This window comes from Monodelphis domestica, chromosome 4, assembly GCF_027887165.1.
Source record: "Monodelphis domestica isolate mMonDom1 chromosome 4, mMonDom1.pri, whole genome shotgun sequence".
In the NCBI taxonomy this organism is placed as follows: Eukaryota; Metazoa; Chordata; class Mammalia; order Didelphimorphia; family Didelphidae; genus Monodelphis; species Monodelphis domestica.
The window spans coordinates 377,038,163-377,058,725 of record NC_077230.1 but is presented as its reverse complement, the minus strand read 5'-3'; the positions used below and the strand labels follow the sequence as shown (position 1 = coordinate 377,058,725).

The window sequence follows — 20,563 nt, the reverse complement described above, 5'->3', positions numbered from 1 at the left end:
CTCCTCTCCCCATCTTCATTCTCAAATTTTGGGTGATACAGACGGCACCCTAGGGTTTTTTTTTTGGAAAAATTTATTTAATTAGTTAATTTAGAATATGTTCCATGGTTATATGATTCATGTTCTTTCCATCCCCTTCCCCCACCCCCCTCCTGTAGCTGACACACAATTCCACTGGGTTTGACATGTGTCATTGATCAAGACCTATTTCCATATTATTGATATTTGCACTAGGAGCTCCCTAGGTTTAATGTATTCTGTTGGTCTATATACTTAAAACTATAATTCATGAGCGCCCACCAGTGTGGCTACTTTTAATAATCAGCCATTTGACACAATGAAGTAAGATGACATCGTATGAACAGTAGCAACAAAACCTTCCTCTCCCCATGAACCTAGGATACACTCTGCCACAAATACGTACCCTTTCCGTTAGAAGAGTGGATATACATTGCTACTACTGTTACCAGAGTATGGGAGTTGTAGAAAGACAAACGTAGGGAACATATGTAGGCAAGACAACTCATGGGACCCAAATGTCCTTTCTCTTATGGTATAAACATGCTTTTTGCCCTGGACACAGCATCTTTGCTGGTCAGGTTGCTCAGATGAGTTGCCTGGGTCTCCTCCTGACCACTGGGAATGACTCTCTACCCTGCAGTTGAACTCTTTTCTTTTTAACCCTTACCTTCTGTATAAGTGGAAATTTGGTATCCTTTGGACTTCATCTTCCCGCATTCTTTCCTCATTCCAAAATTCCCTTTTCCCTTTCGTGTGTGTGGTTATGTTGTTTGTATATAGTGGAGGTGGCTCCTCCCTCTCGTTCTCTTTCTTGGTTTCTCTAGCCTTTTACTTTCCCTTTGCTTCAAGTTAAATATTATTAAACATAATGCTTGGAGTATGGAATACTAATTTTTAAAATGTACACTTCCATCTTAGAATCAATACTGTGTATTGGTTCTAAGGGAGGAGAGCAGTAATGACTAGGCAATGGGGGTGAAGTGATTTACCCGGGGTCACACAGACAGGAAGTGTCTGAGGTCAAATTTGAACCCAGGACCCCCCATCCCTGGGTCTGATTCTCAATCTACTGAGCCACCTAGCTGCTCTTGAACTCTTTGGATTTGCTGTCTTCCTAGCATGGCATCTCCCATTGGTCAATTTGCTTTGTTGTAAGATGTCGTTGCTAATGGGGGAGAGGAAGAAATCTCTCTCTCACTGGAGTCTGGAAAAGATGTAAGGTAAAAGGCAAAGGAAGATTTCTTTTTTAGAGCTGGGTTCTGTCTTCATAGCTGGCACTTTTTCATTAATGGAGATGAATTTCTCAATGGAAACTTGTGATAGGACCAGGCTTTGCCCTATTTCCCAGAAATAGGGAGTAGATTTTCCTAATGGGCAATAAAGCTGTACCTGGGACTTGATTGACCACAACCATGTCCTTGCCTAGCCACCTAAGAGTATAAAAAGTCCCACTCACGTAGAGCCAGTATGCCTTCAACCTGTGTATATTTAAAGACTTTTTGAGTCATCTTAAGTTCTCTGCTAACTAAATGGGCTTCCAGATATAGATGAGGAAGGGCTGCATCCAGAGAAATGAAATTCCCATGTATTTTGGTGTATACTTTGCTAGAGCAAAGTAAACTTTATTTTCTTAACTGTGATTTGTTTGTGCCTCATTTTGTCTTCTCATTGAATCTGAACAAGGTAGTGGGACCAAGTCCTTTCCTAAAACATTCTCTTGTCTCAACTGACTCCAAAACTGGTAAGCTTGACTTTTAAAGATCAGAAGGGATATGGTTCATCCTTCTGCCAGCCAATGGCTGGCTAATCACTCTGGATGCTATCCAGTTTGATGAAGGGGCTTCATGTGTCATAAAAGGAAAAATGAAGTATAAAATCTTCCATTACAAGTTATGAACATAACTAATTATTTTCTTTGTTATCTTGGATTGACCTAACCAACCAGTAGGGATAGGATAGATCTCTTGAATACAGAAAAAATATTGGAGCTTACAACTGGAACAAATTTGATCAATAATCAAATCCAACCCTATCTGATTCACCATTTACTAATTGTTGAGTGATGTTGAACAAGTCATGTTACCTCTCAGATCCCCAGTTTCCTCATTTGCAAAAGAGGGATAATAATACTTGTATTGTCTCACAGAATTGTTGTGAGGAGTTTGTCCTTTAAAGCCATTGATAACCTGACTCCCTCCTACCTTTCTAGTCTTCTTATACTTTAATTCCCCCTAAATACTTTGCAATCCAGTGACTGTCTTTCTTGATAATCCTCAAACAAGATACACCATTTTCAAACTCCAAGCATTTTCACTGTCTGTCTCTCTTGCCTAGAATGCTATCCCTCCTCATCCCCATCTTCTGACTTCTTTTGATTCCTTCAAGGGTCAAGCTAACATTCCACTTTTTTTCTGAAGCCTTTCTCAGTCCTTTGTTGATTGTATTGAATTTAATATGCATATAGCTTGTTTGTACTAGTTGTTTGAATGTTGTCTCTCTCTAAAGAGCTGTTTTTAGTCTTTCTTTGTAGTCTCAGAGCTAAATAGTAGGTTCTTTTGCAGTCTCAATCTATTATTCTCTTTTGTTTCTTTGGTGAGGCTTGCCATTGCACTCAAGGTTTTGCTATTCTGCTCATTATTTTTATTGTTCAGGTCATAAATTCTGCTCTTGAAATTCTAATTTATTTTTTAAACCACTCAGGAACATGCTGTATTTCCATGTTCCTCTCAAGTTCCACAGGGTCTTCTGTTTCATCAAGTGTTAGACCATTTTTCAAATTTTCCAGTATTTATTCATAGATGCCTGAACTCATCTACTAGATTTTGAGGCCATATTTGCTTCTGTTGTTACTGTTTTACTTGTTTTATCTGCTTGCACTCAAGATCTTTGAGTTTTCTTCTTTCTGAAATCTTTAGTGCCTTCCATCACTCCACACTTTATTTCTCTTATCATTCACTTTCTGACTCCCTTCCCTCTGATTATAGTTTCTCTGGGGGCTGCATCTCAAAGTCTCTCAGCCTTCTGCCTTACTGGGACATTCACAATTCACCAGCCTAGGTCTCTGCACTCTTTGGGATCAGGACTGGCCCCACTTTAATGTTATGTGCTTTCCCTTAGGACAGGTGGAGTGCTACACAGTCAACCACTTGCGAGGTGTCCTATCCAACTCCCTCTGTTCCTCAGTTCTCTGGCCTGGCACCAGAGGTTCAGAGCTTTGCAGTATTGGTTCTTCTGAGTTGTGCCCCCACCCCAAAGGGAGCCTGTAGGAATTGGGATAAATCCCTTCATCTCAAGAGATCTCAGTTTCCTAATCTGTAAAAATGATAGATTTTGACTAGACAATTCCTAGATCTCTTCCAGCTCTAAGTTTATGATCACGAACTTTAAATGTTACAGAAAGGGCTTTGTACACGTTTAAAAGCTATGTAAGTAAAACGAGAAACTGGCCAATAAGGACCCAGCCCTTAGAGCATGAACATTATCCATGTGGAGCCCTGGTGAGCCTGCTTCTGGAAGTGTATGATGGATGGGTCCTTTCCTTCCCTGATTCAGAGTCTGCCCATCTTCTGTCTGCTAACTGCCTGGAGATGAAAAGTCTTTTAATTGTCTGGGAAGCTAGAACGGAGGGTCCGTGTGAGACTCCAGTAGACAAAGTCTTTCTCTTTTCTGGTAGCTAATGAGGTCGATGGGGACCGGAGATGGGTAGAACCAGGTACGTCCTTGTACAGAGCTTTAAAAGGTTAGAAGAAAGCACCAGAGTGCTTGGCAGCGCCTGTTTGGTCAGGGGAAATATTTCGTAGCTGTCACTTCAAGTCTGGATTCACTCTGTTCAGGATCAGTGTGCTCTTGGTTTGGGATTTTATTGTACTTTGAGTCTTGCTATTTGATATGAAGTAGGATGGATAGCATATAGAACTCTGGGCTTGGAGTCAAGAAGACTCTTTTTCCTGAGTTCAAATGTAACCTCAGATACTTACTAATTGAGTGAACTAATTAATATTAACTGGTGGCATTTAGGTGGAGGTTTGTGATCTATGACACTAAGAGTTAATTATTATATGCTAATATAATATGACTTGCCTTCTTGGGGGGCAGGAAAGGAGGAACAGTAGAAAAAGAGTGAAAAATTAGATTTCTGGAAATAGTTAATGTGAAAATTTGTTTCTTTTGGATAATCATATTTATTATAATTATAGCAAATAATATGTATTATATTGTTACATGTATTAGATTATGTTATATATTAAAATGGTCAGTTAAAAAAAGAAAAGAATTAGAGCTAATGATAATCATATCAAAAAAGAAGGAAAAGAACATTAATGAATCATTTAAAAATACAAATAAGAGTGCAAAAAAAAAGTAGAATGAGATCCAGACAAGCCTTAAAGCATTGTTGAAACTACTGTGTTAAATTTGAAATATATTTTTAAAAAGCTATATGTAATCCATAATTTAATATGTTGTCTTATTTCCTTTCTTTGATTCATGCTTATTAATGCTTATCAAGTTCATAATAATAAAAGATAAAAATTTTTAAAATTTAGTTGATTGAATTCAACTCATATATTAAAGGAATACCCACTATAACCCATCCCACAAGTGATTATTCAGCATCTGCTTGAAAACTACCTCAAAGGTAGACTGAATAAACCAATTAAATCATCCCCCATATCATTTAAAGTGAATGTCAGGGGCAGTTGGGTGGCTCAGTGAATTGAGAGCCAGGACTAGAGTCTGGAGATCCAGGGTTCAAATTTGGCCTCATATACTTCTTAGCTTTGTGACCATGAACGAGTCACTTAACCCTGACTGTTCTTCTGTCTTGGAATCAGTACTTTGTACTGAAATGAAGGATTTTTTGTTTTGTTTTTAAAGAAGGCAAAAAATAAATAAAGTGAATGTCAAAGAGATAGCTAACTGGCTCAGTGAATACAGAGCCAGGCTTGGAGTCAGGAGGGTCTGGGTTCAAATTTAGCTTGAGATACTTTAATCCCTCCACCCTTAGGCTCCTCTGCCTTAGCATCGATACTTAGTATTAATTCTAAGACAAAAGATAAGGATTTTAAGAAAAAATAAAATAAAGTGAATGTTAAGATGCTAGGTTCTGATCTCTTAACTAGGTGAAAATACTTCTCCATTGAATCAATTAATCAGAGACTTTAAAGTAAGTATGGAAAAGTACTTGAGTAGCTGGAACAACTTTGAACATAAGAGTGTTTTCATATCGATTTCACTTGAGGAGAACCTCAGGTCTGTGACACTCTTTCTTCGGTATATAAATAGCACTGGGGCAAGTGGGGCTGGTCCAGCTTAGAGAAAGCACTGTGACAAAGCAGTCTTACACCTTCTGGAAGTCTGTTTGCTGGAGTCCTCCAGATGTTCAATTCTGGGGGAAATGAGGGAGCTTCTCTGCTGGGCTCTTGAGAGAACCTTGGCTCTCCCCTTCTTAATCTTGTTTGGTGTGTCCTTGGCTCCCAATGGAGATTCTACTGTAAGCTGCTGCTCTGTCCTAGGGATACTGCTAGGATATCAATGGGAACATGAGAAGTCTGAAATCCTTCTAAGTTCTTGAGGTCCTCCTCTGCTTAAGGGAAAAGGAGGAGACCAAGAGAAATGCCGAGGCTCTCTCAGGATAGTTTGGTGGTACAGTGGATCGAGCACTGGGCTCAGAGTAAGAAAGACCTGAGTTCAAACCCAGCCTTAGACACCTACTAGTGGTATGACCCCAGGGGAAAGTCACTTGGCACATTTACCTCAGTTTCCTCATCTGTAAAATAAACTGGAGAAGGAAATTGCAAACCAAAGCCAAGGAAACTCTAAATGAGGTTATGAAGAGTTGGATGTCATTGAACAACAAGAGGTTTATTTGAAACACTCTTTTCCCCACTTTCTTGGACACAAACAATCTCAATATTTTATAGATAGCCCACAGGGTGTGATCAATATAAAAACACTTTTGTGTTCAATGTTGTTCAGTTATTCAAGTACTTTTCCATGCTTAGTTTAAAAAGCCTATGATTAATTGATGCAATGGAGAATTATTTATTTTATTTTGTTATTAAAAATTTCTTAATAACAAATTTCCACATAAGTTTTCTGAAGTTATATGATTCAGATTGTCTACCTCCCTTCTTCCTTCCCCTCTCCCGGACCTGACAAGCAATTCAATCTGCAGTATACATGTATTATCACACAAAACATATTTCTATATTATTTATTTTTGTAAGTGAATAATCTTATAAAACCAAAACCCCAAAACATATACCCAAATAAACAAGTCACAAATCATAGGTTTTCATCTGCATTCCTACAATGGAGAATTATTTTCACCTGGTTAAAGTATCAGGTCCTAGCATCTTGATATATTTTTTTTTAATCCTTACCTTCCATCTTAAAATCATACTGTATGTTGACTCTAAGGCAGAAGAGTGGTAAGGGCTAGGCTGTGGGGGTTAAGTGACTTGTTCAGGGTCACACAACTAGGAAATAACTGAGGTCATATTTGAACCCAGGACCTCCCATCTCTAGTCCTGGCTCTTAATCCACCAATCCACATAGTTGTCCCTTTGACATTCAAGTTTAAATGAGGTTGGGGAGGATTCAATGGATTTATTCAGGTGACCCTTAAGACAGTTTTTAAGCAGATGCTGAATGAACCACTTGAGGGATGGATCATAGCAGGGATTCCTTTTGTTTATGGGTTGAACTCAATGGCCACTGAGGTCCCTTCCCACTCTCAGATTCTGGAATCTGAAAGTATAGCAGAAATGCCTATTCATGTAATTGTGATAGGGAGGTCAGCAAGCCCCTGGTAAGCTGCCTTCCAAAATTATTAATTCATGATTTCATTATTGTTGTTGTTAGTAGTAGTAGTAGCTTTGCTCACAACTGTGACAATGGACAAGTTATTTCCACCTTCTGCACTGGTTTACTCATCTTCAAGACAGGGAAAGAAGAGCATCAGTTGATTTCACAGAATCCCTGAAAGCTGAAAGGGCACAAAACAGGGGCTCTTAACCTGAGGTTCATGGAGCTGGCCATGAAAAGACATCAGGGGTTGTATGAGCTCAGATGGGAAAAAAAAACAAACAAATTTAGGTTCATGTTCCCTAACCTCTAGTGAAATCTAGCACTTTTTCCACTCATTTGACAACCTTTTCTTTGCAGGACTCTGGTTTTCACCAGACTGTCAAAGGGGCTCTATGACACCAAACAGATGAGGAACCCCAGGTGTAAAGCAGAGGAAAACATATACCAGGGCTTACAAGCACAAGTGAGATTGGTCGCTGTTTCTGCAGGTACAGCAAAGGCTCCCTTCCTGTCCCTCCCTGAGGTCATCTCCTCACGTCTCTTTCTTCTCCTTTCTCCTTCCAGCCCTATGAAAGGGCAAGCCCTGGGTCACTCCATCTAGCTGATTGATGAAAACAGGCAAATATACCTCCTAGGAGTCATTCTGGTTGCCATGGAGCTTCCTCCAGTCTTCTTGCAGGTTGCAGTAGGGAGTGAATAACTTTGAAGCAAATAGAAGAAAGCAGAATTATTTCACCCAGGCATATGGGCAACTAACAGCTATCTAATTTCCCCTTTGAAGACCTCATCCAGCACATGCAGCCTATCACAGCACAGCCTTCTTGCAGTAAGGGAATACAAATTCAGAACTAGCTGAGGCCTTAGAAATGATTTAGTCCAAGCTTCTCATTTTACAGTGGGGAAAAAATGAAGCTGAGAGAGATGAACTGATTTGTGAAAGGTCATACAGGTAGTAATTGGAAGGGCTGGGATTTGAACTGACATCTTCTAGCAACATCTAGGATAAAGTGCCAGGCCTGGAGTCAGGAAGCCCACCTAGCTGCCCCTCCATGTGAATGGGGCTTGTTTTATTCTTTGCATTTGTATCCCTAGTGTCCAGCACAATGCCTGGAACATAGGAGGCATTTAAAAATACTTGACTGATTGATGGGAAGCAGGGTGAATAGGTGATATAGTTGATAGTGTTGGGCTTGGAGTCATAGAAATTTACCTTCCTCGTTCAAATCTAATCCCAGACATTTTTTTTCTATGTGACCTTAGACTAGTCACTTAACCCTGTTTGTCTCAGTTTCCTATAAAAAAATAAATTTCTATAAAAAATAAAATTTCCTATAAAATAAACTGTAGAAGGAAATGGCAAATCACTCCTAGATGTTGCCAAGAAAATCCCAAATGAAGTCACAAAGAGTCATATATGACTGATTAAGCAATAACAGGGTAGAGAAACCTATTGGTGATACCTGGGGCCAAGATTCCTCACAGCAATATTTTCTTCTCTCTTTAAATCCCCAACTGCACCCTTATGCTGAAGCTTGCCACTGATCACCAAATCTGAGAAGATGGAAGTGATTGATGTGAACTCTCTCAACTTTAAAGCACCCATTCTCTCCTCTCCCATTACCAAAGAAAAGATGTCCCCATCTTTGATGCCACTCCCTCCCACCTCCTGCAGGACCCTTCTTCAGCAGGCATTCCCCCTTCTGCCATGCATCTTTCATTTCTCCCTCTCCACTGGCTCCTTCCCATGGCTCTATACCTATTCCTTGGTTTTATTATGATTAAAATTTTCTGGAGACTATCTTAATTCTGTAATTATTATTTATTAAATAGCAAAAAGTAGAAAGAGAAAAGGAGACAGAGTTAGAGGAAGAGAGAGAGAGAGAGAGAGAGAGAGAGAGAGAGAGAGAGAGAGAGAGAGAGAGAGAGAGAGAGAGAGAGAGAGAGAGAGAGAGAGAGAGAGAGAAGGAGGGAGGGAGAGGGAGAGACACAGAGACACGTGTGGCTGGTTAGCTCATTCAGAAGTCTCCTCCTCCAGCAGGCTGAGAACAGACAGACCACTTGCCTCAGGAGTCTGTGGTCCAGAAAAAGAGTCTGATTCCCTGTCCCCTCTGCCAATCTCCTCTTTGCAAATCTCCCTTTTCCCAGCCTCTCTGATCGAAGAATTCAGTCCTCAATCAGGACAAAAGGATGCCAGGAATAACCACGTGGGGTTTAGAATGGCCACAGGAACATGTGTAGTGTTTCTCCATGTGGCTCTGTCTAGTTTATTTAATTACTTTATCACTCAAGAGACTTGTTTACAGATAAACAAAGAACTAGTCTCTACCCTGCCTGGGGTGGGGTGGTAGAGAAGCCAATTTATAGCTTCATACATATTAGGATCAAGCATTTTTTTTTTTGCTTTAAAATCAGAAGACTGTTTTGGGGACCAAAAAGGGGTATAAATTAATTTTAACTTTCAACAGTTTTTTATTTAAAAAAAATCATTTTTCTTTGATCATTCTTCCTTTGGCCTATCCACTTTCCTTCAACATCCTATCTCACACTTTCCCTCAATGGGCAAAATTCTTGAAAAAAGTTGTCCATATCTGATATTTCCACTTTGTTACTAGCCACTCTTTCCTCAACCTCTTGTGGGCTTCTCCCACATGATTCCTCTTCTTTTCTATTAAAAGTCACCAATGTGCATCTAATTGACAAGTTCAATGCCTTATTTTTCAGGGCTCCTTTTTGGCCTTTCTGGTGCATTTGACATTGTTCCTCTCCCTCCTCCTTTATACCTTGTCTCTTGGCTTCAGAGACATCACACTCTCTTGGCTCTCCTCCTACCTCTCTAACCATTCCCTCTCAATCTTAAAAAAAAAAATGTCTAGCTCATTACTCTCATCTTGACCCCTTAAGACTGGCTGCATTCTCTTTTCTCTCTGCCCTTGACTTCTTGGCAATTTCTATCATGAACCCAGAGCTGGAATGCTCCTCAGACCATCCAAGCCAACTGCTCTCATTTGAACAAATGAAGAAATGGAAACTCAGGGAGGTTAAATAACTTGCCCAAGATCACCCAGGAAGAACTTGTCAGAGCTGAAATTAGAACCCAGGTCCTTTAGCTCCAGTCCAGTGCTTACCTTACTTTACCACCTTCCTAAAGCTTCCACTCTCATCTCCATGTGGGGTGACTTCTCAATTTATAATAGCTCCACCTCTGACTTCTCTTTGGAACCTCAGGCTTAGATTTCCATCTGCTTTTGGGATATTTCCCCCTGGGCATCTTACCAGTACCTCAGCCTGTCCAACACAATAATACTGTTTCCATTTAAACTTGTCCCTCCTTTTGACTTCACTCAGTTTGTCAGTGACACTATTGTTAATTTACCTGTCTCCTATGCTCAAGAGCTTCATGTCATCCTTGACTTACTTTTCCTGCTGACTCTCTCTCTCTCTCTCTCTCTCTCTATATATATATATATATATATATATATCACATTGGTCCACTTTTTACAACTCTTTGAAAAAATTGTATATTTTTTCCAGATCACATGTAGATACAATTTTCATAATCATTTTCTGACATTTTGCAATCCTTGTTCTCTTCCTTCATCCCAATCCTCCTGCCTCCCTGAGACAGCAGATAATATGATAGAGGTTGTACAAGTGCTATCCATCAATACACATTTCCATGTTGATCATGTTGTGAAAGAAGACACGTATCTCTTGGAAAAAATGTAAGGAATGATATAATTCAATCTGCATGAAGACTCCATCAGTTCTTTATAGGATGATGGACAGGCTTTTTCTTCATGAGTCTCTTGGGGCTGTCTTGGATCCTTGCATTGTTTATAATAGTTAAGTCATTCACAGTTGATCACTGGATATTATTACTGTTACTGTGTATTACATTCTCCTGTTTCTGCTCACTTCACTTTGCATCAGTTCATATAAGTCTTCCCAGGTTGTTGGTTTTTTTTTGTGAGATTTTAACAAATTTAATTTAATTATTCCCAGATTACATGTACATACATACATACATACATATATATATGTATATGTACATATATATATATATATATATATTTAAAACCTCACCTTCTGTCTTGGAATCAATACTGTGTATTGATTCCAAGGCAGAAGAGTGGTAAGGTATAGGCAATGGGGGTTAAGTGACTTGCCCAGGGTCACATAGCTGGGAAGTGTTTGAGGCCAGATTTGAACCTAGGACTTCCTATCTCTAGGCCTGGCTCTCTCAATCCACTGAGCTACCCAGCTGCCCCATTGATATATTTTAAAAAATTGATTTCATATTTTTCTTTTTAAAATTAATTTTCTATTTCCCCCATCTCTCACAGTTCTTGTTGCTATTACTCTAGCATAGGCCCTCATTACTACCTCCTCAGTGTATTGAAATGGTCACCCAGCAGGTATCATCACCTATATAGTTTTACCTCTCTTCAATTTCCTCTTTATATTGCTACCAGAACATTCTTTAAATATAGATGTAGTATTTGTCACTCTTTTGCTCAAATCTCTTCAGTGGCTTTTGAATCTACTGCGGGAACAGAAATGCAGACATATGATTGATTACGTAGTTCAATAGGGATGTGATTAGGGTTTGATGTTAAAGGATCACTCTACTGCAAATATGAATAACATGTAAATGGGTTTTGATTCTTCAGTAGATGCAGCCAGATCCTGTGTTATCCTCACTCTGGTTCCATGGTATCTGAATGACTTCTTCTTAGCAGCTTGTAATATTTTTTCCTTGGTCTGATTGTTCTTGAATTTGGCTATAACATTCCTGAGTGTTGTCAATTGGGGATTAAGTACAGGAGGTGATCTGTGGATTCTTTCAATCTCCACTTTTCCCTCTTGTTCTAGAATATCAGGGCAGTTTTCTTGGACAATTTCCTATAGTATGATGTCCAGGCTTTTTCTTTTGTCATGGTCTTCTGGTAGACCAGTGATTCTTAAGTTGTCTCTCCTGGAACGATTTTCTAAATCTTCTGTTTTGTGAGCGAGGTGCTTCATATTTTCCTCAAATTTTTTCATTCTTTTGATTTTGTTTTATAGTGTTCTGCTACCTTGTGAAATCATTTGTTTCTAGTTGTATTCTGGTTCTTAAAGACTGGATTTCATCCCTGGCTTTTTGGTCATCCTTCTTCTTCTGGTCTGATTTTCTTTGGAGGTCATCTTTCATCTCCTTTGCCTCATTTTCAAGCTGGTTGATTTTGGCTTTCAAGACACTATTTTCTTATTTTAGTTAAAGTGCCTCTGTTTCCAGATGACTTATCTTAGTTTTTAAGTTCTTTTCCCAGTTGTCTTCAGCCTCTCTTAATTGTGTTTTGAATTTTATTTTAAGTTCTTACAGAGCCTGTATCCAATTCACTGGGGTTTCTGTTTTTTTACTTGGTGTTCCCTCATCCTTCTCTGTTCCGTTTGCTCTTTGTTCATTGCCTGTATAGAAGCTGTTGATTATAATTTATTTTTTCTTTTTCTGTTGTTTGCTCATATTTACCTCTTCTTTATGCCCTGCAGTTGCCTGAACTCTTGCTCCTCTCATTTTTTGTTGTTGTGGTGGTTTTGGGCTTTTCTTTCTGCCTTCACCCTTGGAGTTTTGTCAGTAAATCTCTCAGTGAAGTCTGTGGGGTAGGGGTGTTGGAGCTTGAGCTTTCCTGCCCTCTGAAAGTTTTGGTGGGATTAAGTCCAACTGGTTTCTGGATGTGCCCTGAGGCCAAAACCTCAGGAAGGGGGCGGGGCAATATGGAGTGCCTCTGCTGCTGCAACTGCTGCTCGCTCTGTGTTCTGTGTTTCTTCTCTAACTGCTTCCCCACTGCCTGTGATGGACACTCTGAGCCTGGCACAGCTTTGCCCACAAGGTTCTCCCTCCAGACCAGTGCTTTTGCCCACCCAGAGGTTCCAGCTGCCGATGGAGGCTTAGAGCTCTAGGTGGGGGAGGGGTCCCAGGGCCTTCCTTCTTCCTTCCCCTTAAATGAGAGTGTTTGTGGATTCCTGCTTTGGGGGGCATACCTTTTAAGTTGAGTCCAGCAGGAGTGTTCCTTGGCTCTGTCTTGTTGTTAAGTTTGATTTTCAGTCCCCTAAGAGTATTTAGTTTGTAATTGGTAAGGAAGCATTTTCAGAGGTCTGTACATTTGCTGCCTCTATGCTGCCATCTTGGTTCTGCCTCCTCAGAAATAGGTTTTGAACAATGATACATGGATAACCCAGTGGAACTGCTTGTCTGCTCCGGGAGGGGGGAGGGAAGAGTGGTGAGGGGGGGATCATGAATCTTGTAACCATGGGAAAATATTCTAAATAATAAAAGGGGAAAAAAAGTTCATTCTCCTTTATCTGGTATTGGAGTTTCTCCATCTGGTCTTTCTAAACTTCTCTTCTATTTTTCTCTTCCAGGGTCTTTGTGCTCCAGCCAGGCTATATTGCTCTCTGTCCTACCAACATATAATGTATAGTCTTGCTTCCATGATAGTCCCTAAGTCTCCAATTTTGTCCTTTCATCCATCACCCATTAAATTTCTATCCTTCAGCTATCTCTATGAAGTCTTTTCTAACTGGTTCTTTCTCCAACTGCTTTTCAAGCCCTCTTGTCCCACACATAGTTCTTTGTTTGGTATCTCTCTAAGTCACTTATCTGTATGTGTGGCTTGTTATTTATTCATGTCTAACCCTTTGTGACCCCCATTTGGGGCTTTCTTAGCAAAGACACTAGAGTAGATTGCCATTTCCTTCTCCAGCTCATTCTATAGTTGAAATTGAGCAAACAGGGTTAGGTGACTTGTCCAGGGTCACCCAGCTAGTAAGTGTTGAGTGGATTTGAATTGGGGAAGATGAATCCTTCTGACTCCAGGCCCATTGCTCTAGGCACTTTGTACCTTCTACTTGCCCAATAAGTGTGGCTTAGATGCAAATGAGCTCTAGGATAGTAGAATTAGCCTAGAATTTGACATCTAGGGAAGGCAGGATTAGAACAGGAAGTCCAGTCATAGAGTCGGACTGGAAGAAAATAGACAGATGATGAACAAAGTCTCTGCCCTATCCAAACTTGGTCCCCCACCCCACCCCAGAGCTAAGCAACAACAATCTACACTCAGGAGTAGGTACTTAATAAATAACTTTTGAATTATTTAACCAAACAGAAGGAGCTCTCCTAAGGCTTAAGGCTGGGAACATGCAGTCTGCTTATACACAGATAAATCCTATAATTCCTTCTAAGGAGATCTGGGCTGGGAATGTATCTGAAGGAAGAAGGAGAGGTAGGCATTGTTTCTGGGGAGCTCCTTTTTATACCCCTCTAGCTCCACCCTAGTTACAACCCTAGAAACAGATTAGCTACAGAAGTCAAGGGGGTGGCAGGGAATAGAGAGAAGTTCAAAAGAATCAGATGATGCTCAGAAGTTATAGAAGGACAAGCAGAAAAAATTGGATTTTATGATTAGGAAGCCATAGGGATCACTAAGTGACCATGAGCTCACAGATTTAGAGCTGGAGGGTTTTCTAGATGTCTTCTAGTTTAACTCCCTCATTTAAAAAATATCTCTATTATTATATTTTGTTTTCATATCACCAAAAATTTCCCCCATGCCTATTTCCTCCCACTCCCAGAAAGCAAATTCAAAGAATATTTTTAAGGGAAACAAAAAGAGGAAGAAGATGGAAAATGAGTAAAAACTGATCAATACATCAAGACTATGATAATACAATATATATGATGGTTCATATTTATGGACCTCACAATTCTGCAAATGTATCTCTTCTTTGGGGTCAAGCTTTTTTGGGCAATGTGTAATTTTGCAACATTCACTTTTGATTCCTTTGTGGTTGTTGTTTCCATTAATATTGCAATGTCCTTCTCTTACAGATGAGGAAACTGAGGCCTGGACTGGTGAAGTAACTTGTTCAATTTCACATAGGTATTAAGCCATGAATATCATTAGCCCTGGAACACAGGGTTCATTCCACTTCCATTGGGATGGATGTGAGCAGGTAGAATAGGCTCCAGTTTCTTCATGCTTGGGACTCTGGCCATATTGCGTAACATCAAGCTAAGGCACTATCTAAATTCCATCTCTGTGTCCACTCTAAGTCATTCTTCATTGCCTGGATTATAGACTCTGTAAGGCTTTTCTCTGAAGGGGCAGGAAGTTGTAGAGATCTGAACTGGAGTGGGAGGGAGTTCCAGAAGGATCTGCTTCCAGAAACCATCAGGAATCCCCTTGCTCTAAGGCAGAGGTATGAATCTGCACAGCCTCCTCTCCCCATTCACTCTAGGGAAGAATAGAGAAGAGGTGTGGGTGGATGGGTGGGATATTGCAGAGATTGAAATATTTTGATGAGATCCCTCAGGCTCAGGTCCCTGGGATTAGTCTGGATTCCATTCCTGGCAAGGGGAGCAAACAGTCAGATCTCAATTATCTAAACTAATTGGGGAGGGCTGGAGTAAAGAAGAGCAGATAATAGTTATGCGTGGTTCTTGAATGCCTTCTCAGGCCTTGTTACTGCAAGCAGAATGTCCAGGACTAGAAACATAATTGTCCATTGTCTGCTGCCCTGGTTAGACCACATCTGGAGTTTCTCATTATGTTCTTACATGTTAGGAGGGACATTGAAAAGCTACATTGTGCTCAAAGGAGACTAGCCAGAATGGGTAGGAGGACGGAAATCAAATTTATATAAGAGGATTCATTGAAGGAACTGGGGATATTCTTTTTTTTTTTTTAAACCTTTACCTTCGGTCTTGGAGTCAATACTGTGTATTGGCTCCAAGGCAGAAGAGTGGTAAGGGCTAGGCAATGGGGGTCAAGTGACTTGCCCAGGGTCACACAGCTGGGAAGTATCTGATGCCAGATTCGAACTTAGGATGTCCCTTCTCTAGGGCTGGTTCTCAATCCACTGAGCTACCCAGCTGCCCCCTAGGGATATTTATTCTGAAGAAGGGAAAGCTCAGGGAGGATATGACACATCTTTCAGTATATGAAGGGTTAAAAATGGATTGGATTTATTTGGGGGGCTTCAGAAGGGAGAACCCAGACTTTTTAGCTATGAGGGAAAATTACAGTGAAGTAGATTTTAGCTGGAAATCCTTTTTTTCTGTTTGGATCTGTCCAGCAGTTGAAGGAGTTGCCTTGGCTGTTCTTGACTCAAGAGTCAAATAGAAAGGGATCCATGCAGGGTGTATATTGACTTAGAAAACCACAAATTAACATTATCTATATTGTTCAGTATTTTAAATTTTATTTTGTTGAACAGTTCTTAATTACATTTTAACTGGTGAGTTTTGGCTGCAGTGAGCTTGATGTTTCTGTTATAGCTCACAATGTAATAAGAGCTTCCCTTCCAGCTCACTGAATGCTTTCCTTCCAATAACTAGGTAAGGTAGACAGTGCAAATGTTATTATCCCATTTTACAGAAAAGGAAACTGAGGAATAAAATGATGTGAATTGCTTGACACTTGTAAATGTCTGACCTGGGATCTAGCATAAGTCACAATCTTAGGAGACATTAAAAGATACAAAATAACTTCCAGGACTTGGAGAATAACCATTTTGCTACACTTTGCCCTAGTCGAACCATATCTAGAGTATAGTTCTGAGCACCAGATTTTAAAAAGAACATTCATAATAATGAGTGTCTAGAGGAGAGTGACCAGATTTACTTTGAGTCTATGTCAAAAGAAAATAACCTGAAGGAACTGGGGCTATTTAGCTTTGAGAAGAGAACACTTAGGGGGCATGTGATAGCTGCCTTCAAAAATGTGAAGAAAGGGGGGTAACTGGGTGGTTCAGTGGATTGAGAGCCAGACCTAGAGATGAGAGGTCCTGGGTTCAATTCTGGCCTCAGACACTTCCCAGCTGTGTGACCCTGGGCATGTCACTTAATACCCATTGCCTAACCCTTACCACTCTTCTGCCTTAGAACCAATACATAGTAAGGGTTTTGAAATTTTTAAAAAATGTAAAGAGAAAATAGATTCATTCTGGTCAACTCTAGGGAGTAGAACCAGGAGCTATGAGAGGAAGCTGCAGAGGATCAGTTTAGAAGAGTCTTTAGACACCATTTTGTCCAGCTTACTCACTTTACAGATGAGGAAAACTGAAGCACAAAGAAGATTTGATCAATGGAATCTGGCTGAGGAGAGATTTGAACCCATATCTTCCTGCCTCCAAGTCCAGTGCCTTAATTGCTATACCATGTTGCCTCTCTATTTAGACTTGATTTAAAGACAGACTTCCTAACAGAGCTATCCTGGGCTCTCTCTGACAGTCTGGGCTGTCTCTGGAGATCTTTAATAAAGCGACGGCTACTTGTAATTTTTGTTGTAAAGGGAATTCTTTTTCCTATCATGGCTGGAATAGGTGGCCTCTGAAATCCCTTCCCACTTGAAGATTCTGGAACGCGGATTCTGTTACTCTGGTTTCCTGGCACCAAGTCCTGAACTCTTCCCACTCAATCATTATTTCTCATTGAAGGGGTTTAGGCATTGACTAGACAGTCAATATCAGGGATGCTCTAGTTCATACCTCAGACAGTAACAGGCTTCATGGTGTCTCTTTATTTTTTCTAATCCTAACAATCTCAGATCCCACATGCTGGTTCCCCCCACCTCCCACCCCCACCCCATTAGATATCTGTAACCAGTTCTCACTGGGTTGGGCTGAAATGAGTTTTCACCCCCTACCTGCATCCTAGGGATAACAGAGCTAAAACAAGAGCAGGGATATAAATGCATCTGGAAATGTAATATATGCAAAGGATTATTGTAGCTTTCATTTGGGGATCATCATTTTACATTTCTTCAGTAGCTTGTGGTATCAAATGGGCTGAAGGAAAATGGAAATGTGAAGATGTCTGGCTAAGTTTGATAATGTCACTGTATTCACTCATCTTCTCTTTGGCAAGCAAAACTCACATCCCCACGTGCACTGTTTTCAATAGTTTCCCCAGGGATTTCCTTCTCGCTTTGACACCTCCTGTGAGTTTTAGGTTTGGGGGAGGGACTAGATCTTGGTCCCTCTCCTTCTTCTGATATCTTGGGGTAGTTCCTGCTTTCCTCATTTCATTCATTGCTTTAGAAGTTGGGAATAGACACCCGTTAGAGAATTCTGAAGACATCAATCACTTTATTGACCTCAATACTGAAAGGCTGCATAATGGCGCATGCAAAAAATCCAGCATGTTGTTGGTGATTCATCATCAACTCCTATGGGAAAATTACCCCCATATGGCAGCAGAAATGATATGTTCTTGCCTTTCTTGCTTATTCTTTTAAAGACCAAAATTTCACTTGCGCAAGTGGTAATTCTGGGACTACAGAATCATGTTAGAACAGATAATGGCAGAATTAGGAGGGACCATTTAACAGATTATTTGAACAAAGAATTCATATTGGAAAAGGTCCTCAGAACAGAGAATTTTAGTGATGATAGAGCCATTAGAACAGTGAAGCTCTTTTCTGGAAGGTTTCTTAGAACAGAGAGGGTCAGAGATGGAAAGGCCTTTAGGACATCGAATGTCAGAGCTGGAAAAGACCCTAGCACATAGAATGTGAGATCTGGAGGGTATCTTAGAACACAGTGTCAGAGCTGGGAGAGCCCTTAGGAAACAGAATGGTAGAGCAGGAAGGGGCTTTACAGTATAGGATACAGAACCTTGGAGAATATAGAATATTAGAGATAAAAGGAACTTTAATTGGCCCATCCTCCTCATTTTATAGAATTGGGAAGGAAGTGAATTGCTCATTGTCACACTATAGGGAAAAGAATGTGTGGGTTGACTTCTAGTTTAGTGAACACACTACAACCAACCACACTGAAAAAACTTTTTTCTTTCTTTTTACATTTAATTCTTATGTTTTTCTCAATTACATATAAAAATTTTTAACATTAATTTTTAAAAATTGAATACTATATTCTTTTTTCTTTTTTCCCTACTCCTTGAAAAAGCAAGTAATTTGATATAGATTATAATATGTATTCATGCAAAATATCTCCATATTAGCCAAGTTGCAAAAGAAAATCCAGACCTGAAAAAAGCCCAAGAATAAGGAAGTAAAAAAAGTGCTTACAATCTGCATTTAGATTCCATCAATTCTTTCTTTGGAGGTGGATAGCACTTTTTCATAGCAAGTTCTTGGAAATTGTCTTGGATCATTGCATTGCTGAGAATGGCCAAGGCATTCAAACTTGATCATCATTACAATATTGCTATTACTGTGCACAATATTCTCCTGTTTCGGTTCACTTTGTGCCAGTTTAAGTAAATCTTTCCAGGGTTTTCTGAAATCATACAGTTTGTCATTTCTCATAGCACAATACTATTCCATTTAATCAAATGTTGCAACATGTTCAGGCATTCCCCAGTTGATGAGGATCCTCTTCCCAAACTGCCACCACAAAAAGATAGAACAAAAAAGTATGCTATAAATATTTTTGTATGCGTAGATCCTTTTCCTTATCTTTGATCTTTATGGAATACAGACCTTGTAATGGTATTGTTGGGTCAAAGGGTATGCACAATTATATAACCCTTTGGGCAGGGTTCCAAATTGCTCTCTAGAATATTTGGATTGGTTTGGGAAACCATTTTCATAATTAAGTGTTAAAAGCTAAAACGATTCTTTAATAGCCACTTAGCTTTTTGCCCCTCCAATGTCAAATGAAGGGATGAGACTAGATTGCCTTTGAGGTCTCTCTCAGCTCTGACAGCCTGTGTTCTAAGGTCCCTCCCCACTTTGTCATTCTATGAAGGCCTCTCTCCTAGCTCTGACATTCTCTGTTCTAAGCTCTCTCCCAGCTCTGGCATTCTCTGTTCTAAGGTCTCTCCCAGCTCTGACATTCTGTATTCTAAACTCTCTCCCAGCTCTGACATTCTCTGTTCTAAGGTCTCTCCCAGCTCTGACATTCTGTATTCTAAGGTCTCTCCCAGCTCTGACATTCTCTGTTCTAAGCTCTCTCCCAGCTCTGACATTCTCTGTTCTAAGGTCTCTCCCAGCTCTGACATTCTCTGTTCTAAGGTCTCTCCCAGCTCTGACAGTCTCTGCTCTAAGGTCTCCCCCAGCTCTGACATTCTCTGTTCTAAGCTCTCTCCCAGCTCTGACATTCTCTGTTCTAAGGTCTCTCCCAGCTCTGACATTCTCTGTTCTAAGCTCTCCCCCAGCTCTGACATTCTCTGTTCTAAGGTCTCTCCCAGCTCTGACATTCTCTGTTCTAAGGTCTCTCCCAGCTCTGACATTCTGTATTCTAAACTCTCTCCCAGCTCTGACATTCTCTGTTCTAAGGTCTCCCCCAGCTCTGACATTCTCTGTTCTAAGGTCTCTCCCAGCTCTGACATTCTCTGCTCTAAGGTCTCTCCCAGCTCTGGCATTCTCTCTGTTCTAAGGTCCCTCCCAGTTCTGGCAATTTGTGGTTCTATGATTCAGAGATAGTCTATACAGAGGCATCAAACATGAATCAAGTGACAGTGAAGATAATGTTAATTTGTGACTCTCTAAGGCAATATACAACATTTCTATTGGACTCTGATATCACTGATCTGTAAGTGCAGTCACAGCCCCACATAAGAACAGTATCACCTCTTTGCATGTCTAACCAAGATGGCCATCTCCCTGGATTAAATGCATGAGTTACATGGCCAGTTGTGGAGGGCACTGAGAGCAGACTGAAGAACTGGGAGCTCATTTCCACTGGTGACCATTTTATTGGTGAAACTCACTGTTGGAATTGATTT

The 20,563-nt window shown here is 40.2% G+C and overlaps 1 non-coding gene across 1 annotated transcript in view; it reads left to right on the top strand.

Annotated features, from left to right (window-relative positions):
- LOC100021122 (uncharacterized) overlaps window positions 1-17,216 on the top strand; it is a 32,893-nt gene extending 15,677 nt beyond the window's left edge. The window contains exons 2-3 of the transcript XR_008911507.1: window positions 7,189-7,319; window positions 14,699-17,216. This is a non-coding gene — a transcript (uncharacterized LOC100021122). The remainder of the gene's footprint in view (window positions 1-7,188; window positions 7,320-14,698) is intronic.
- Window positions 17,217-20,563: the final 3,347 nt, after the last annotated feature.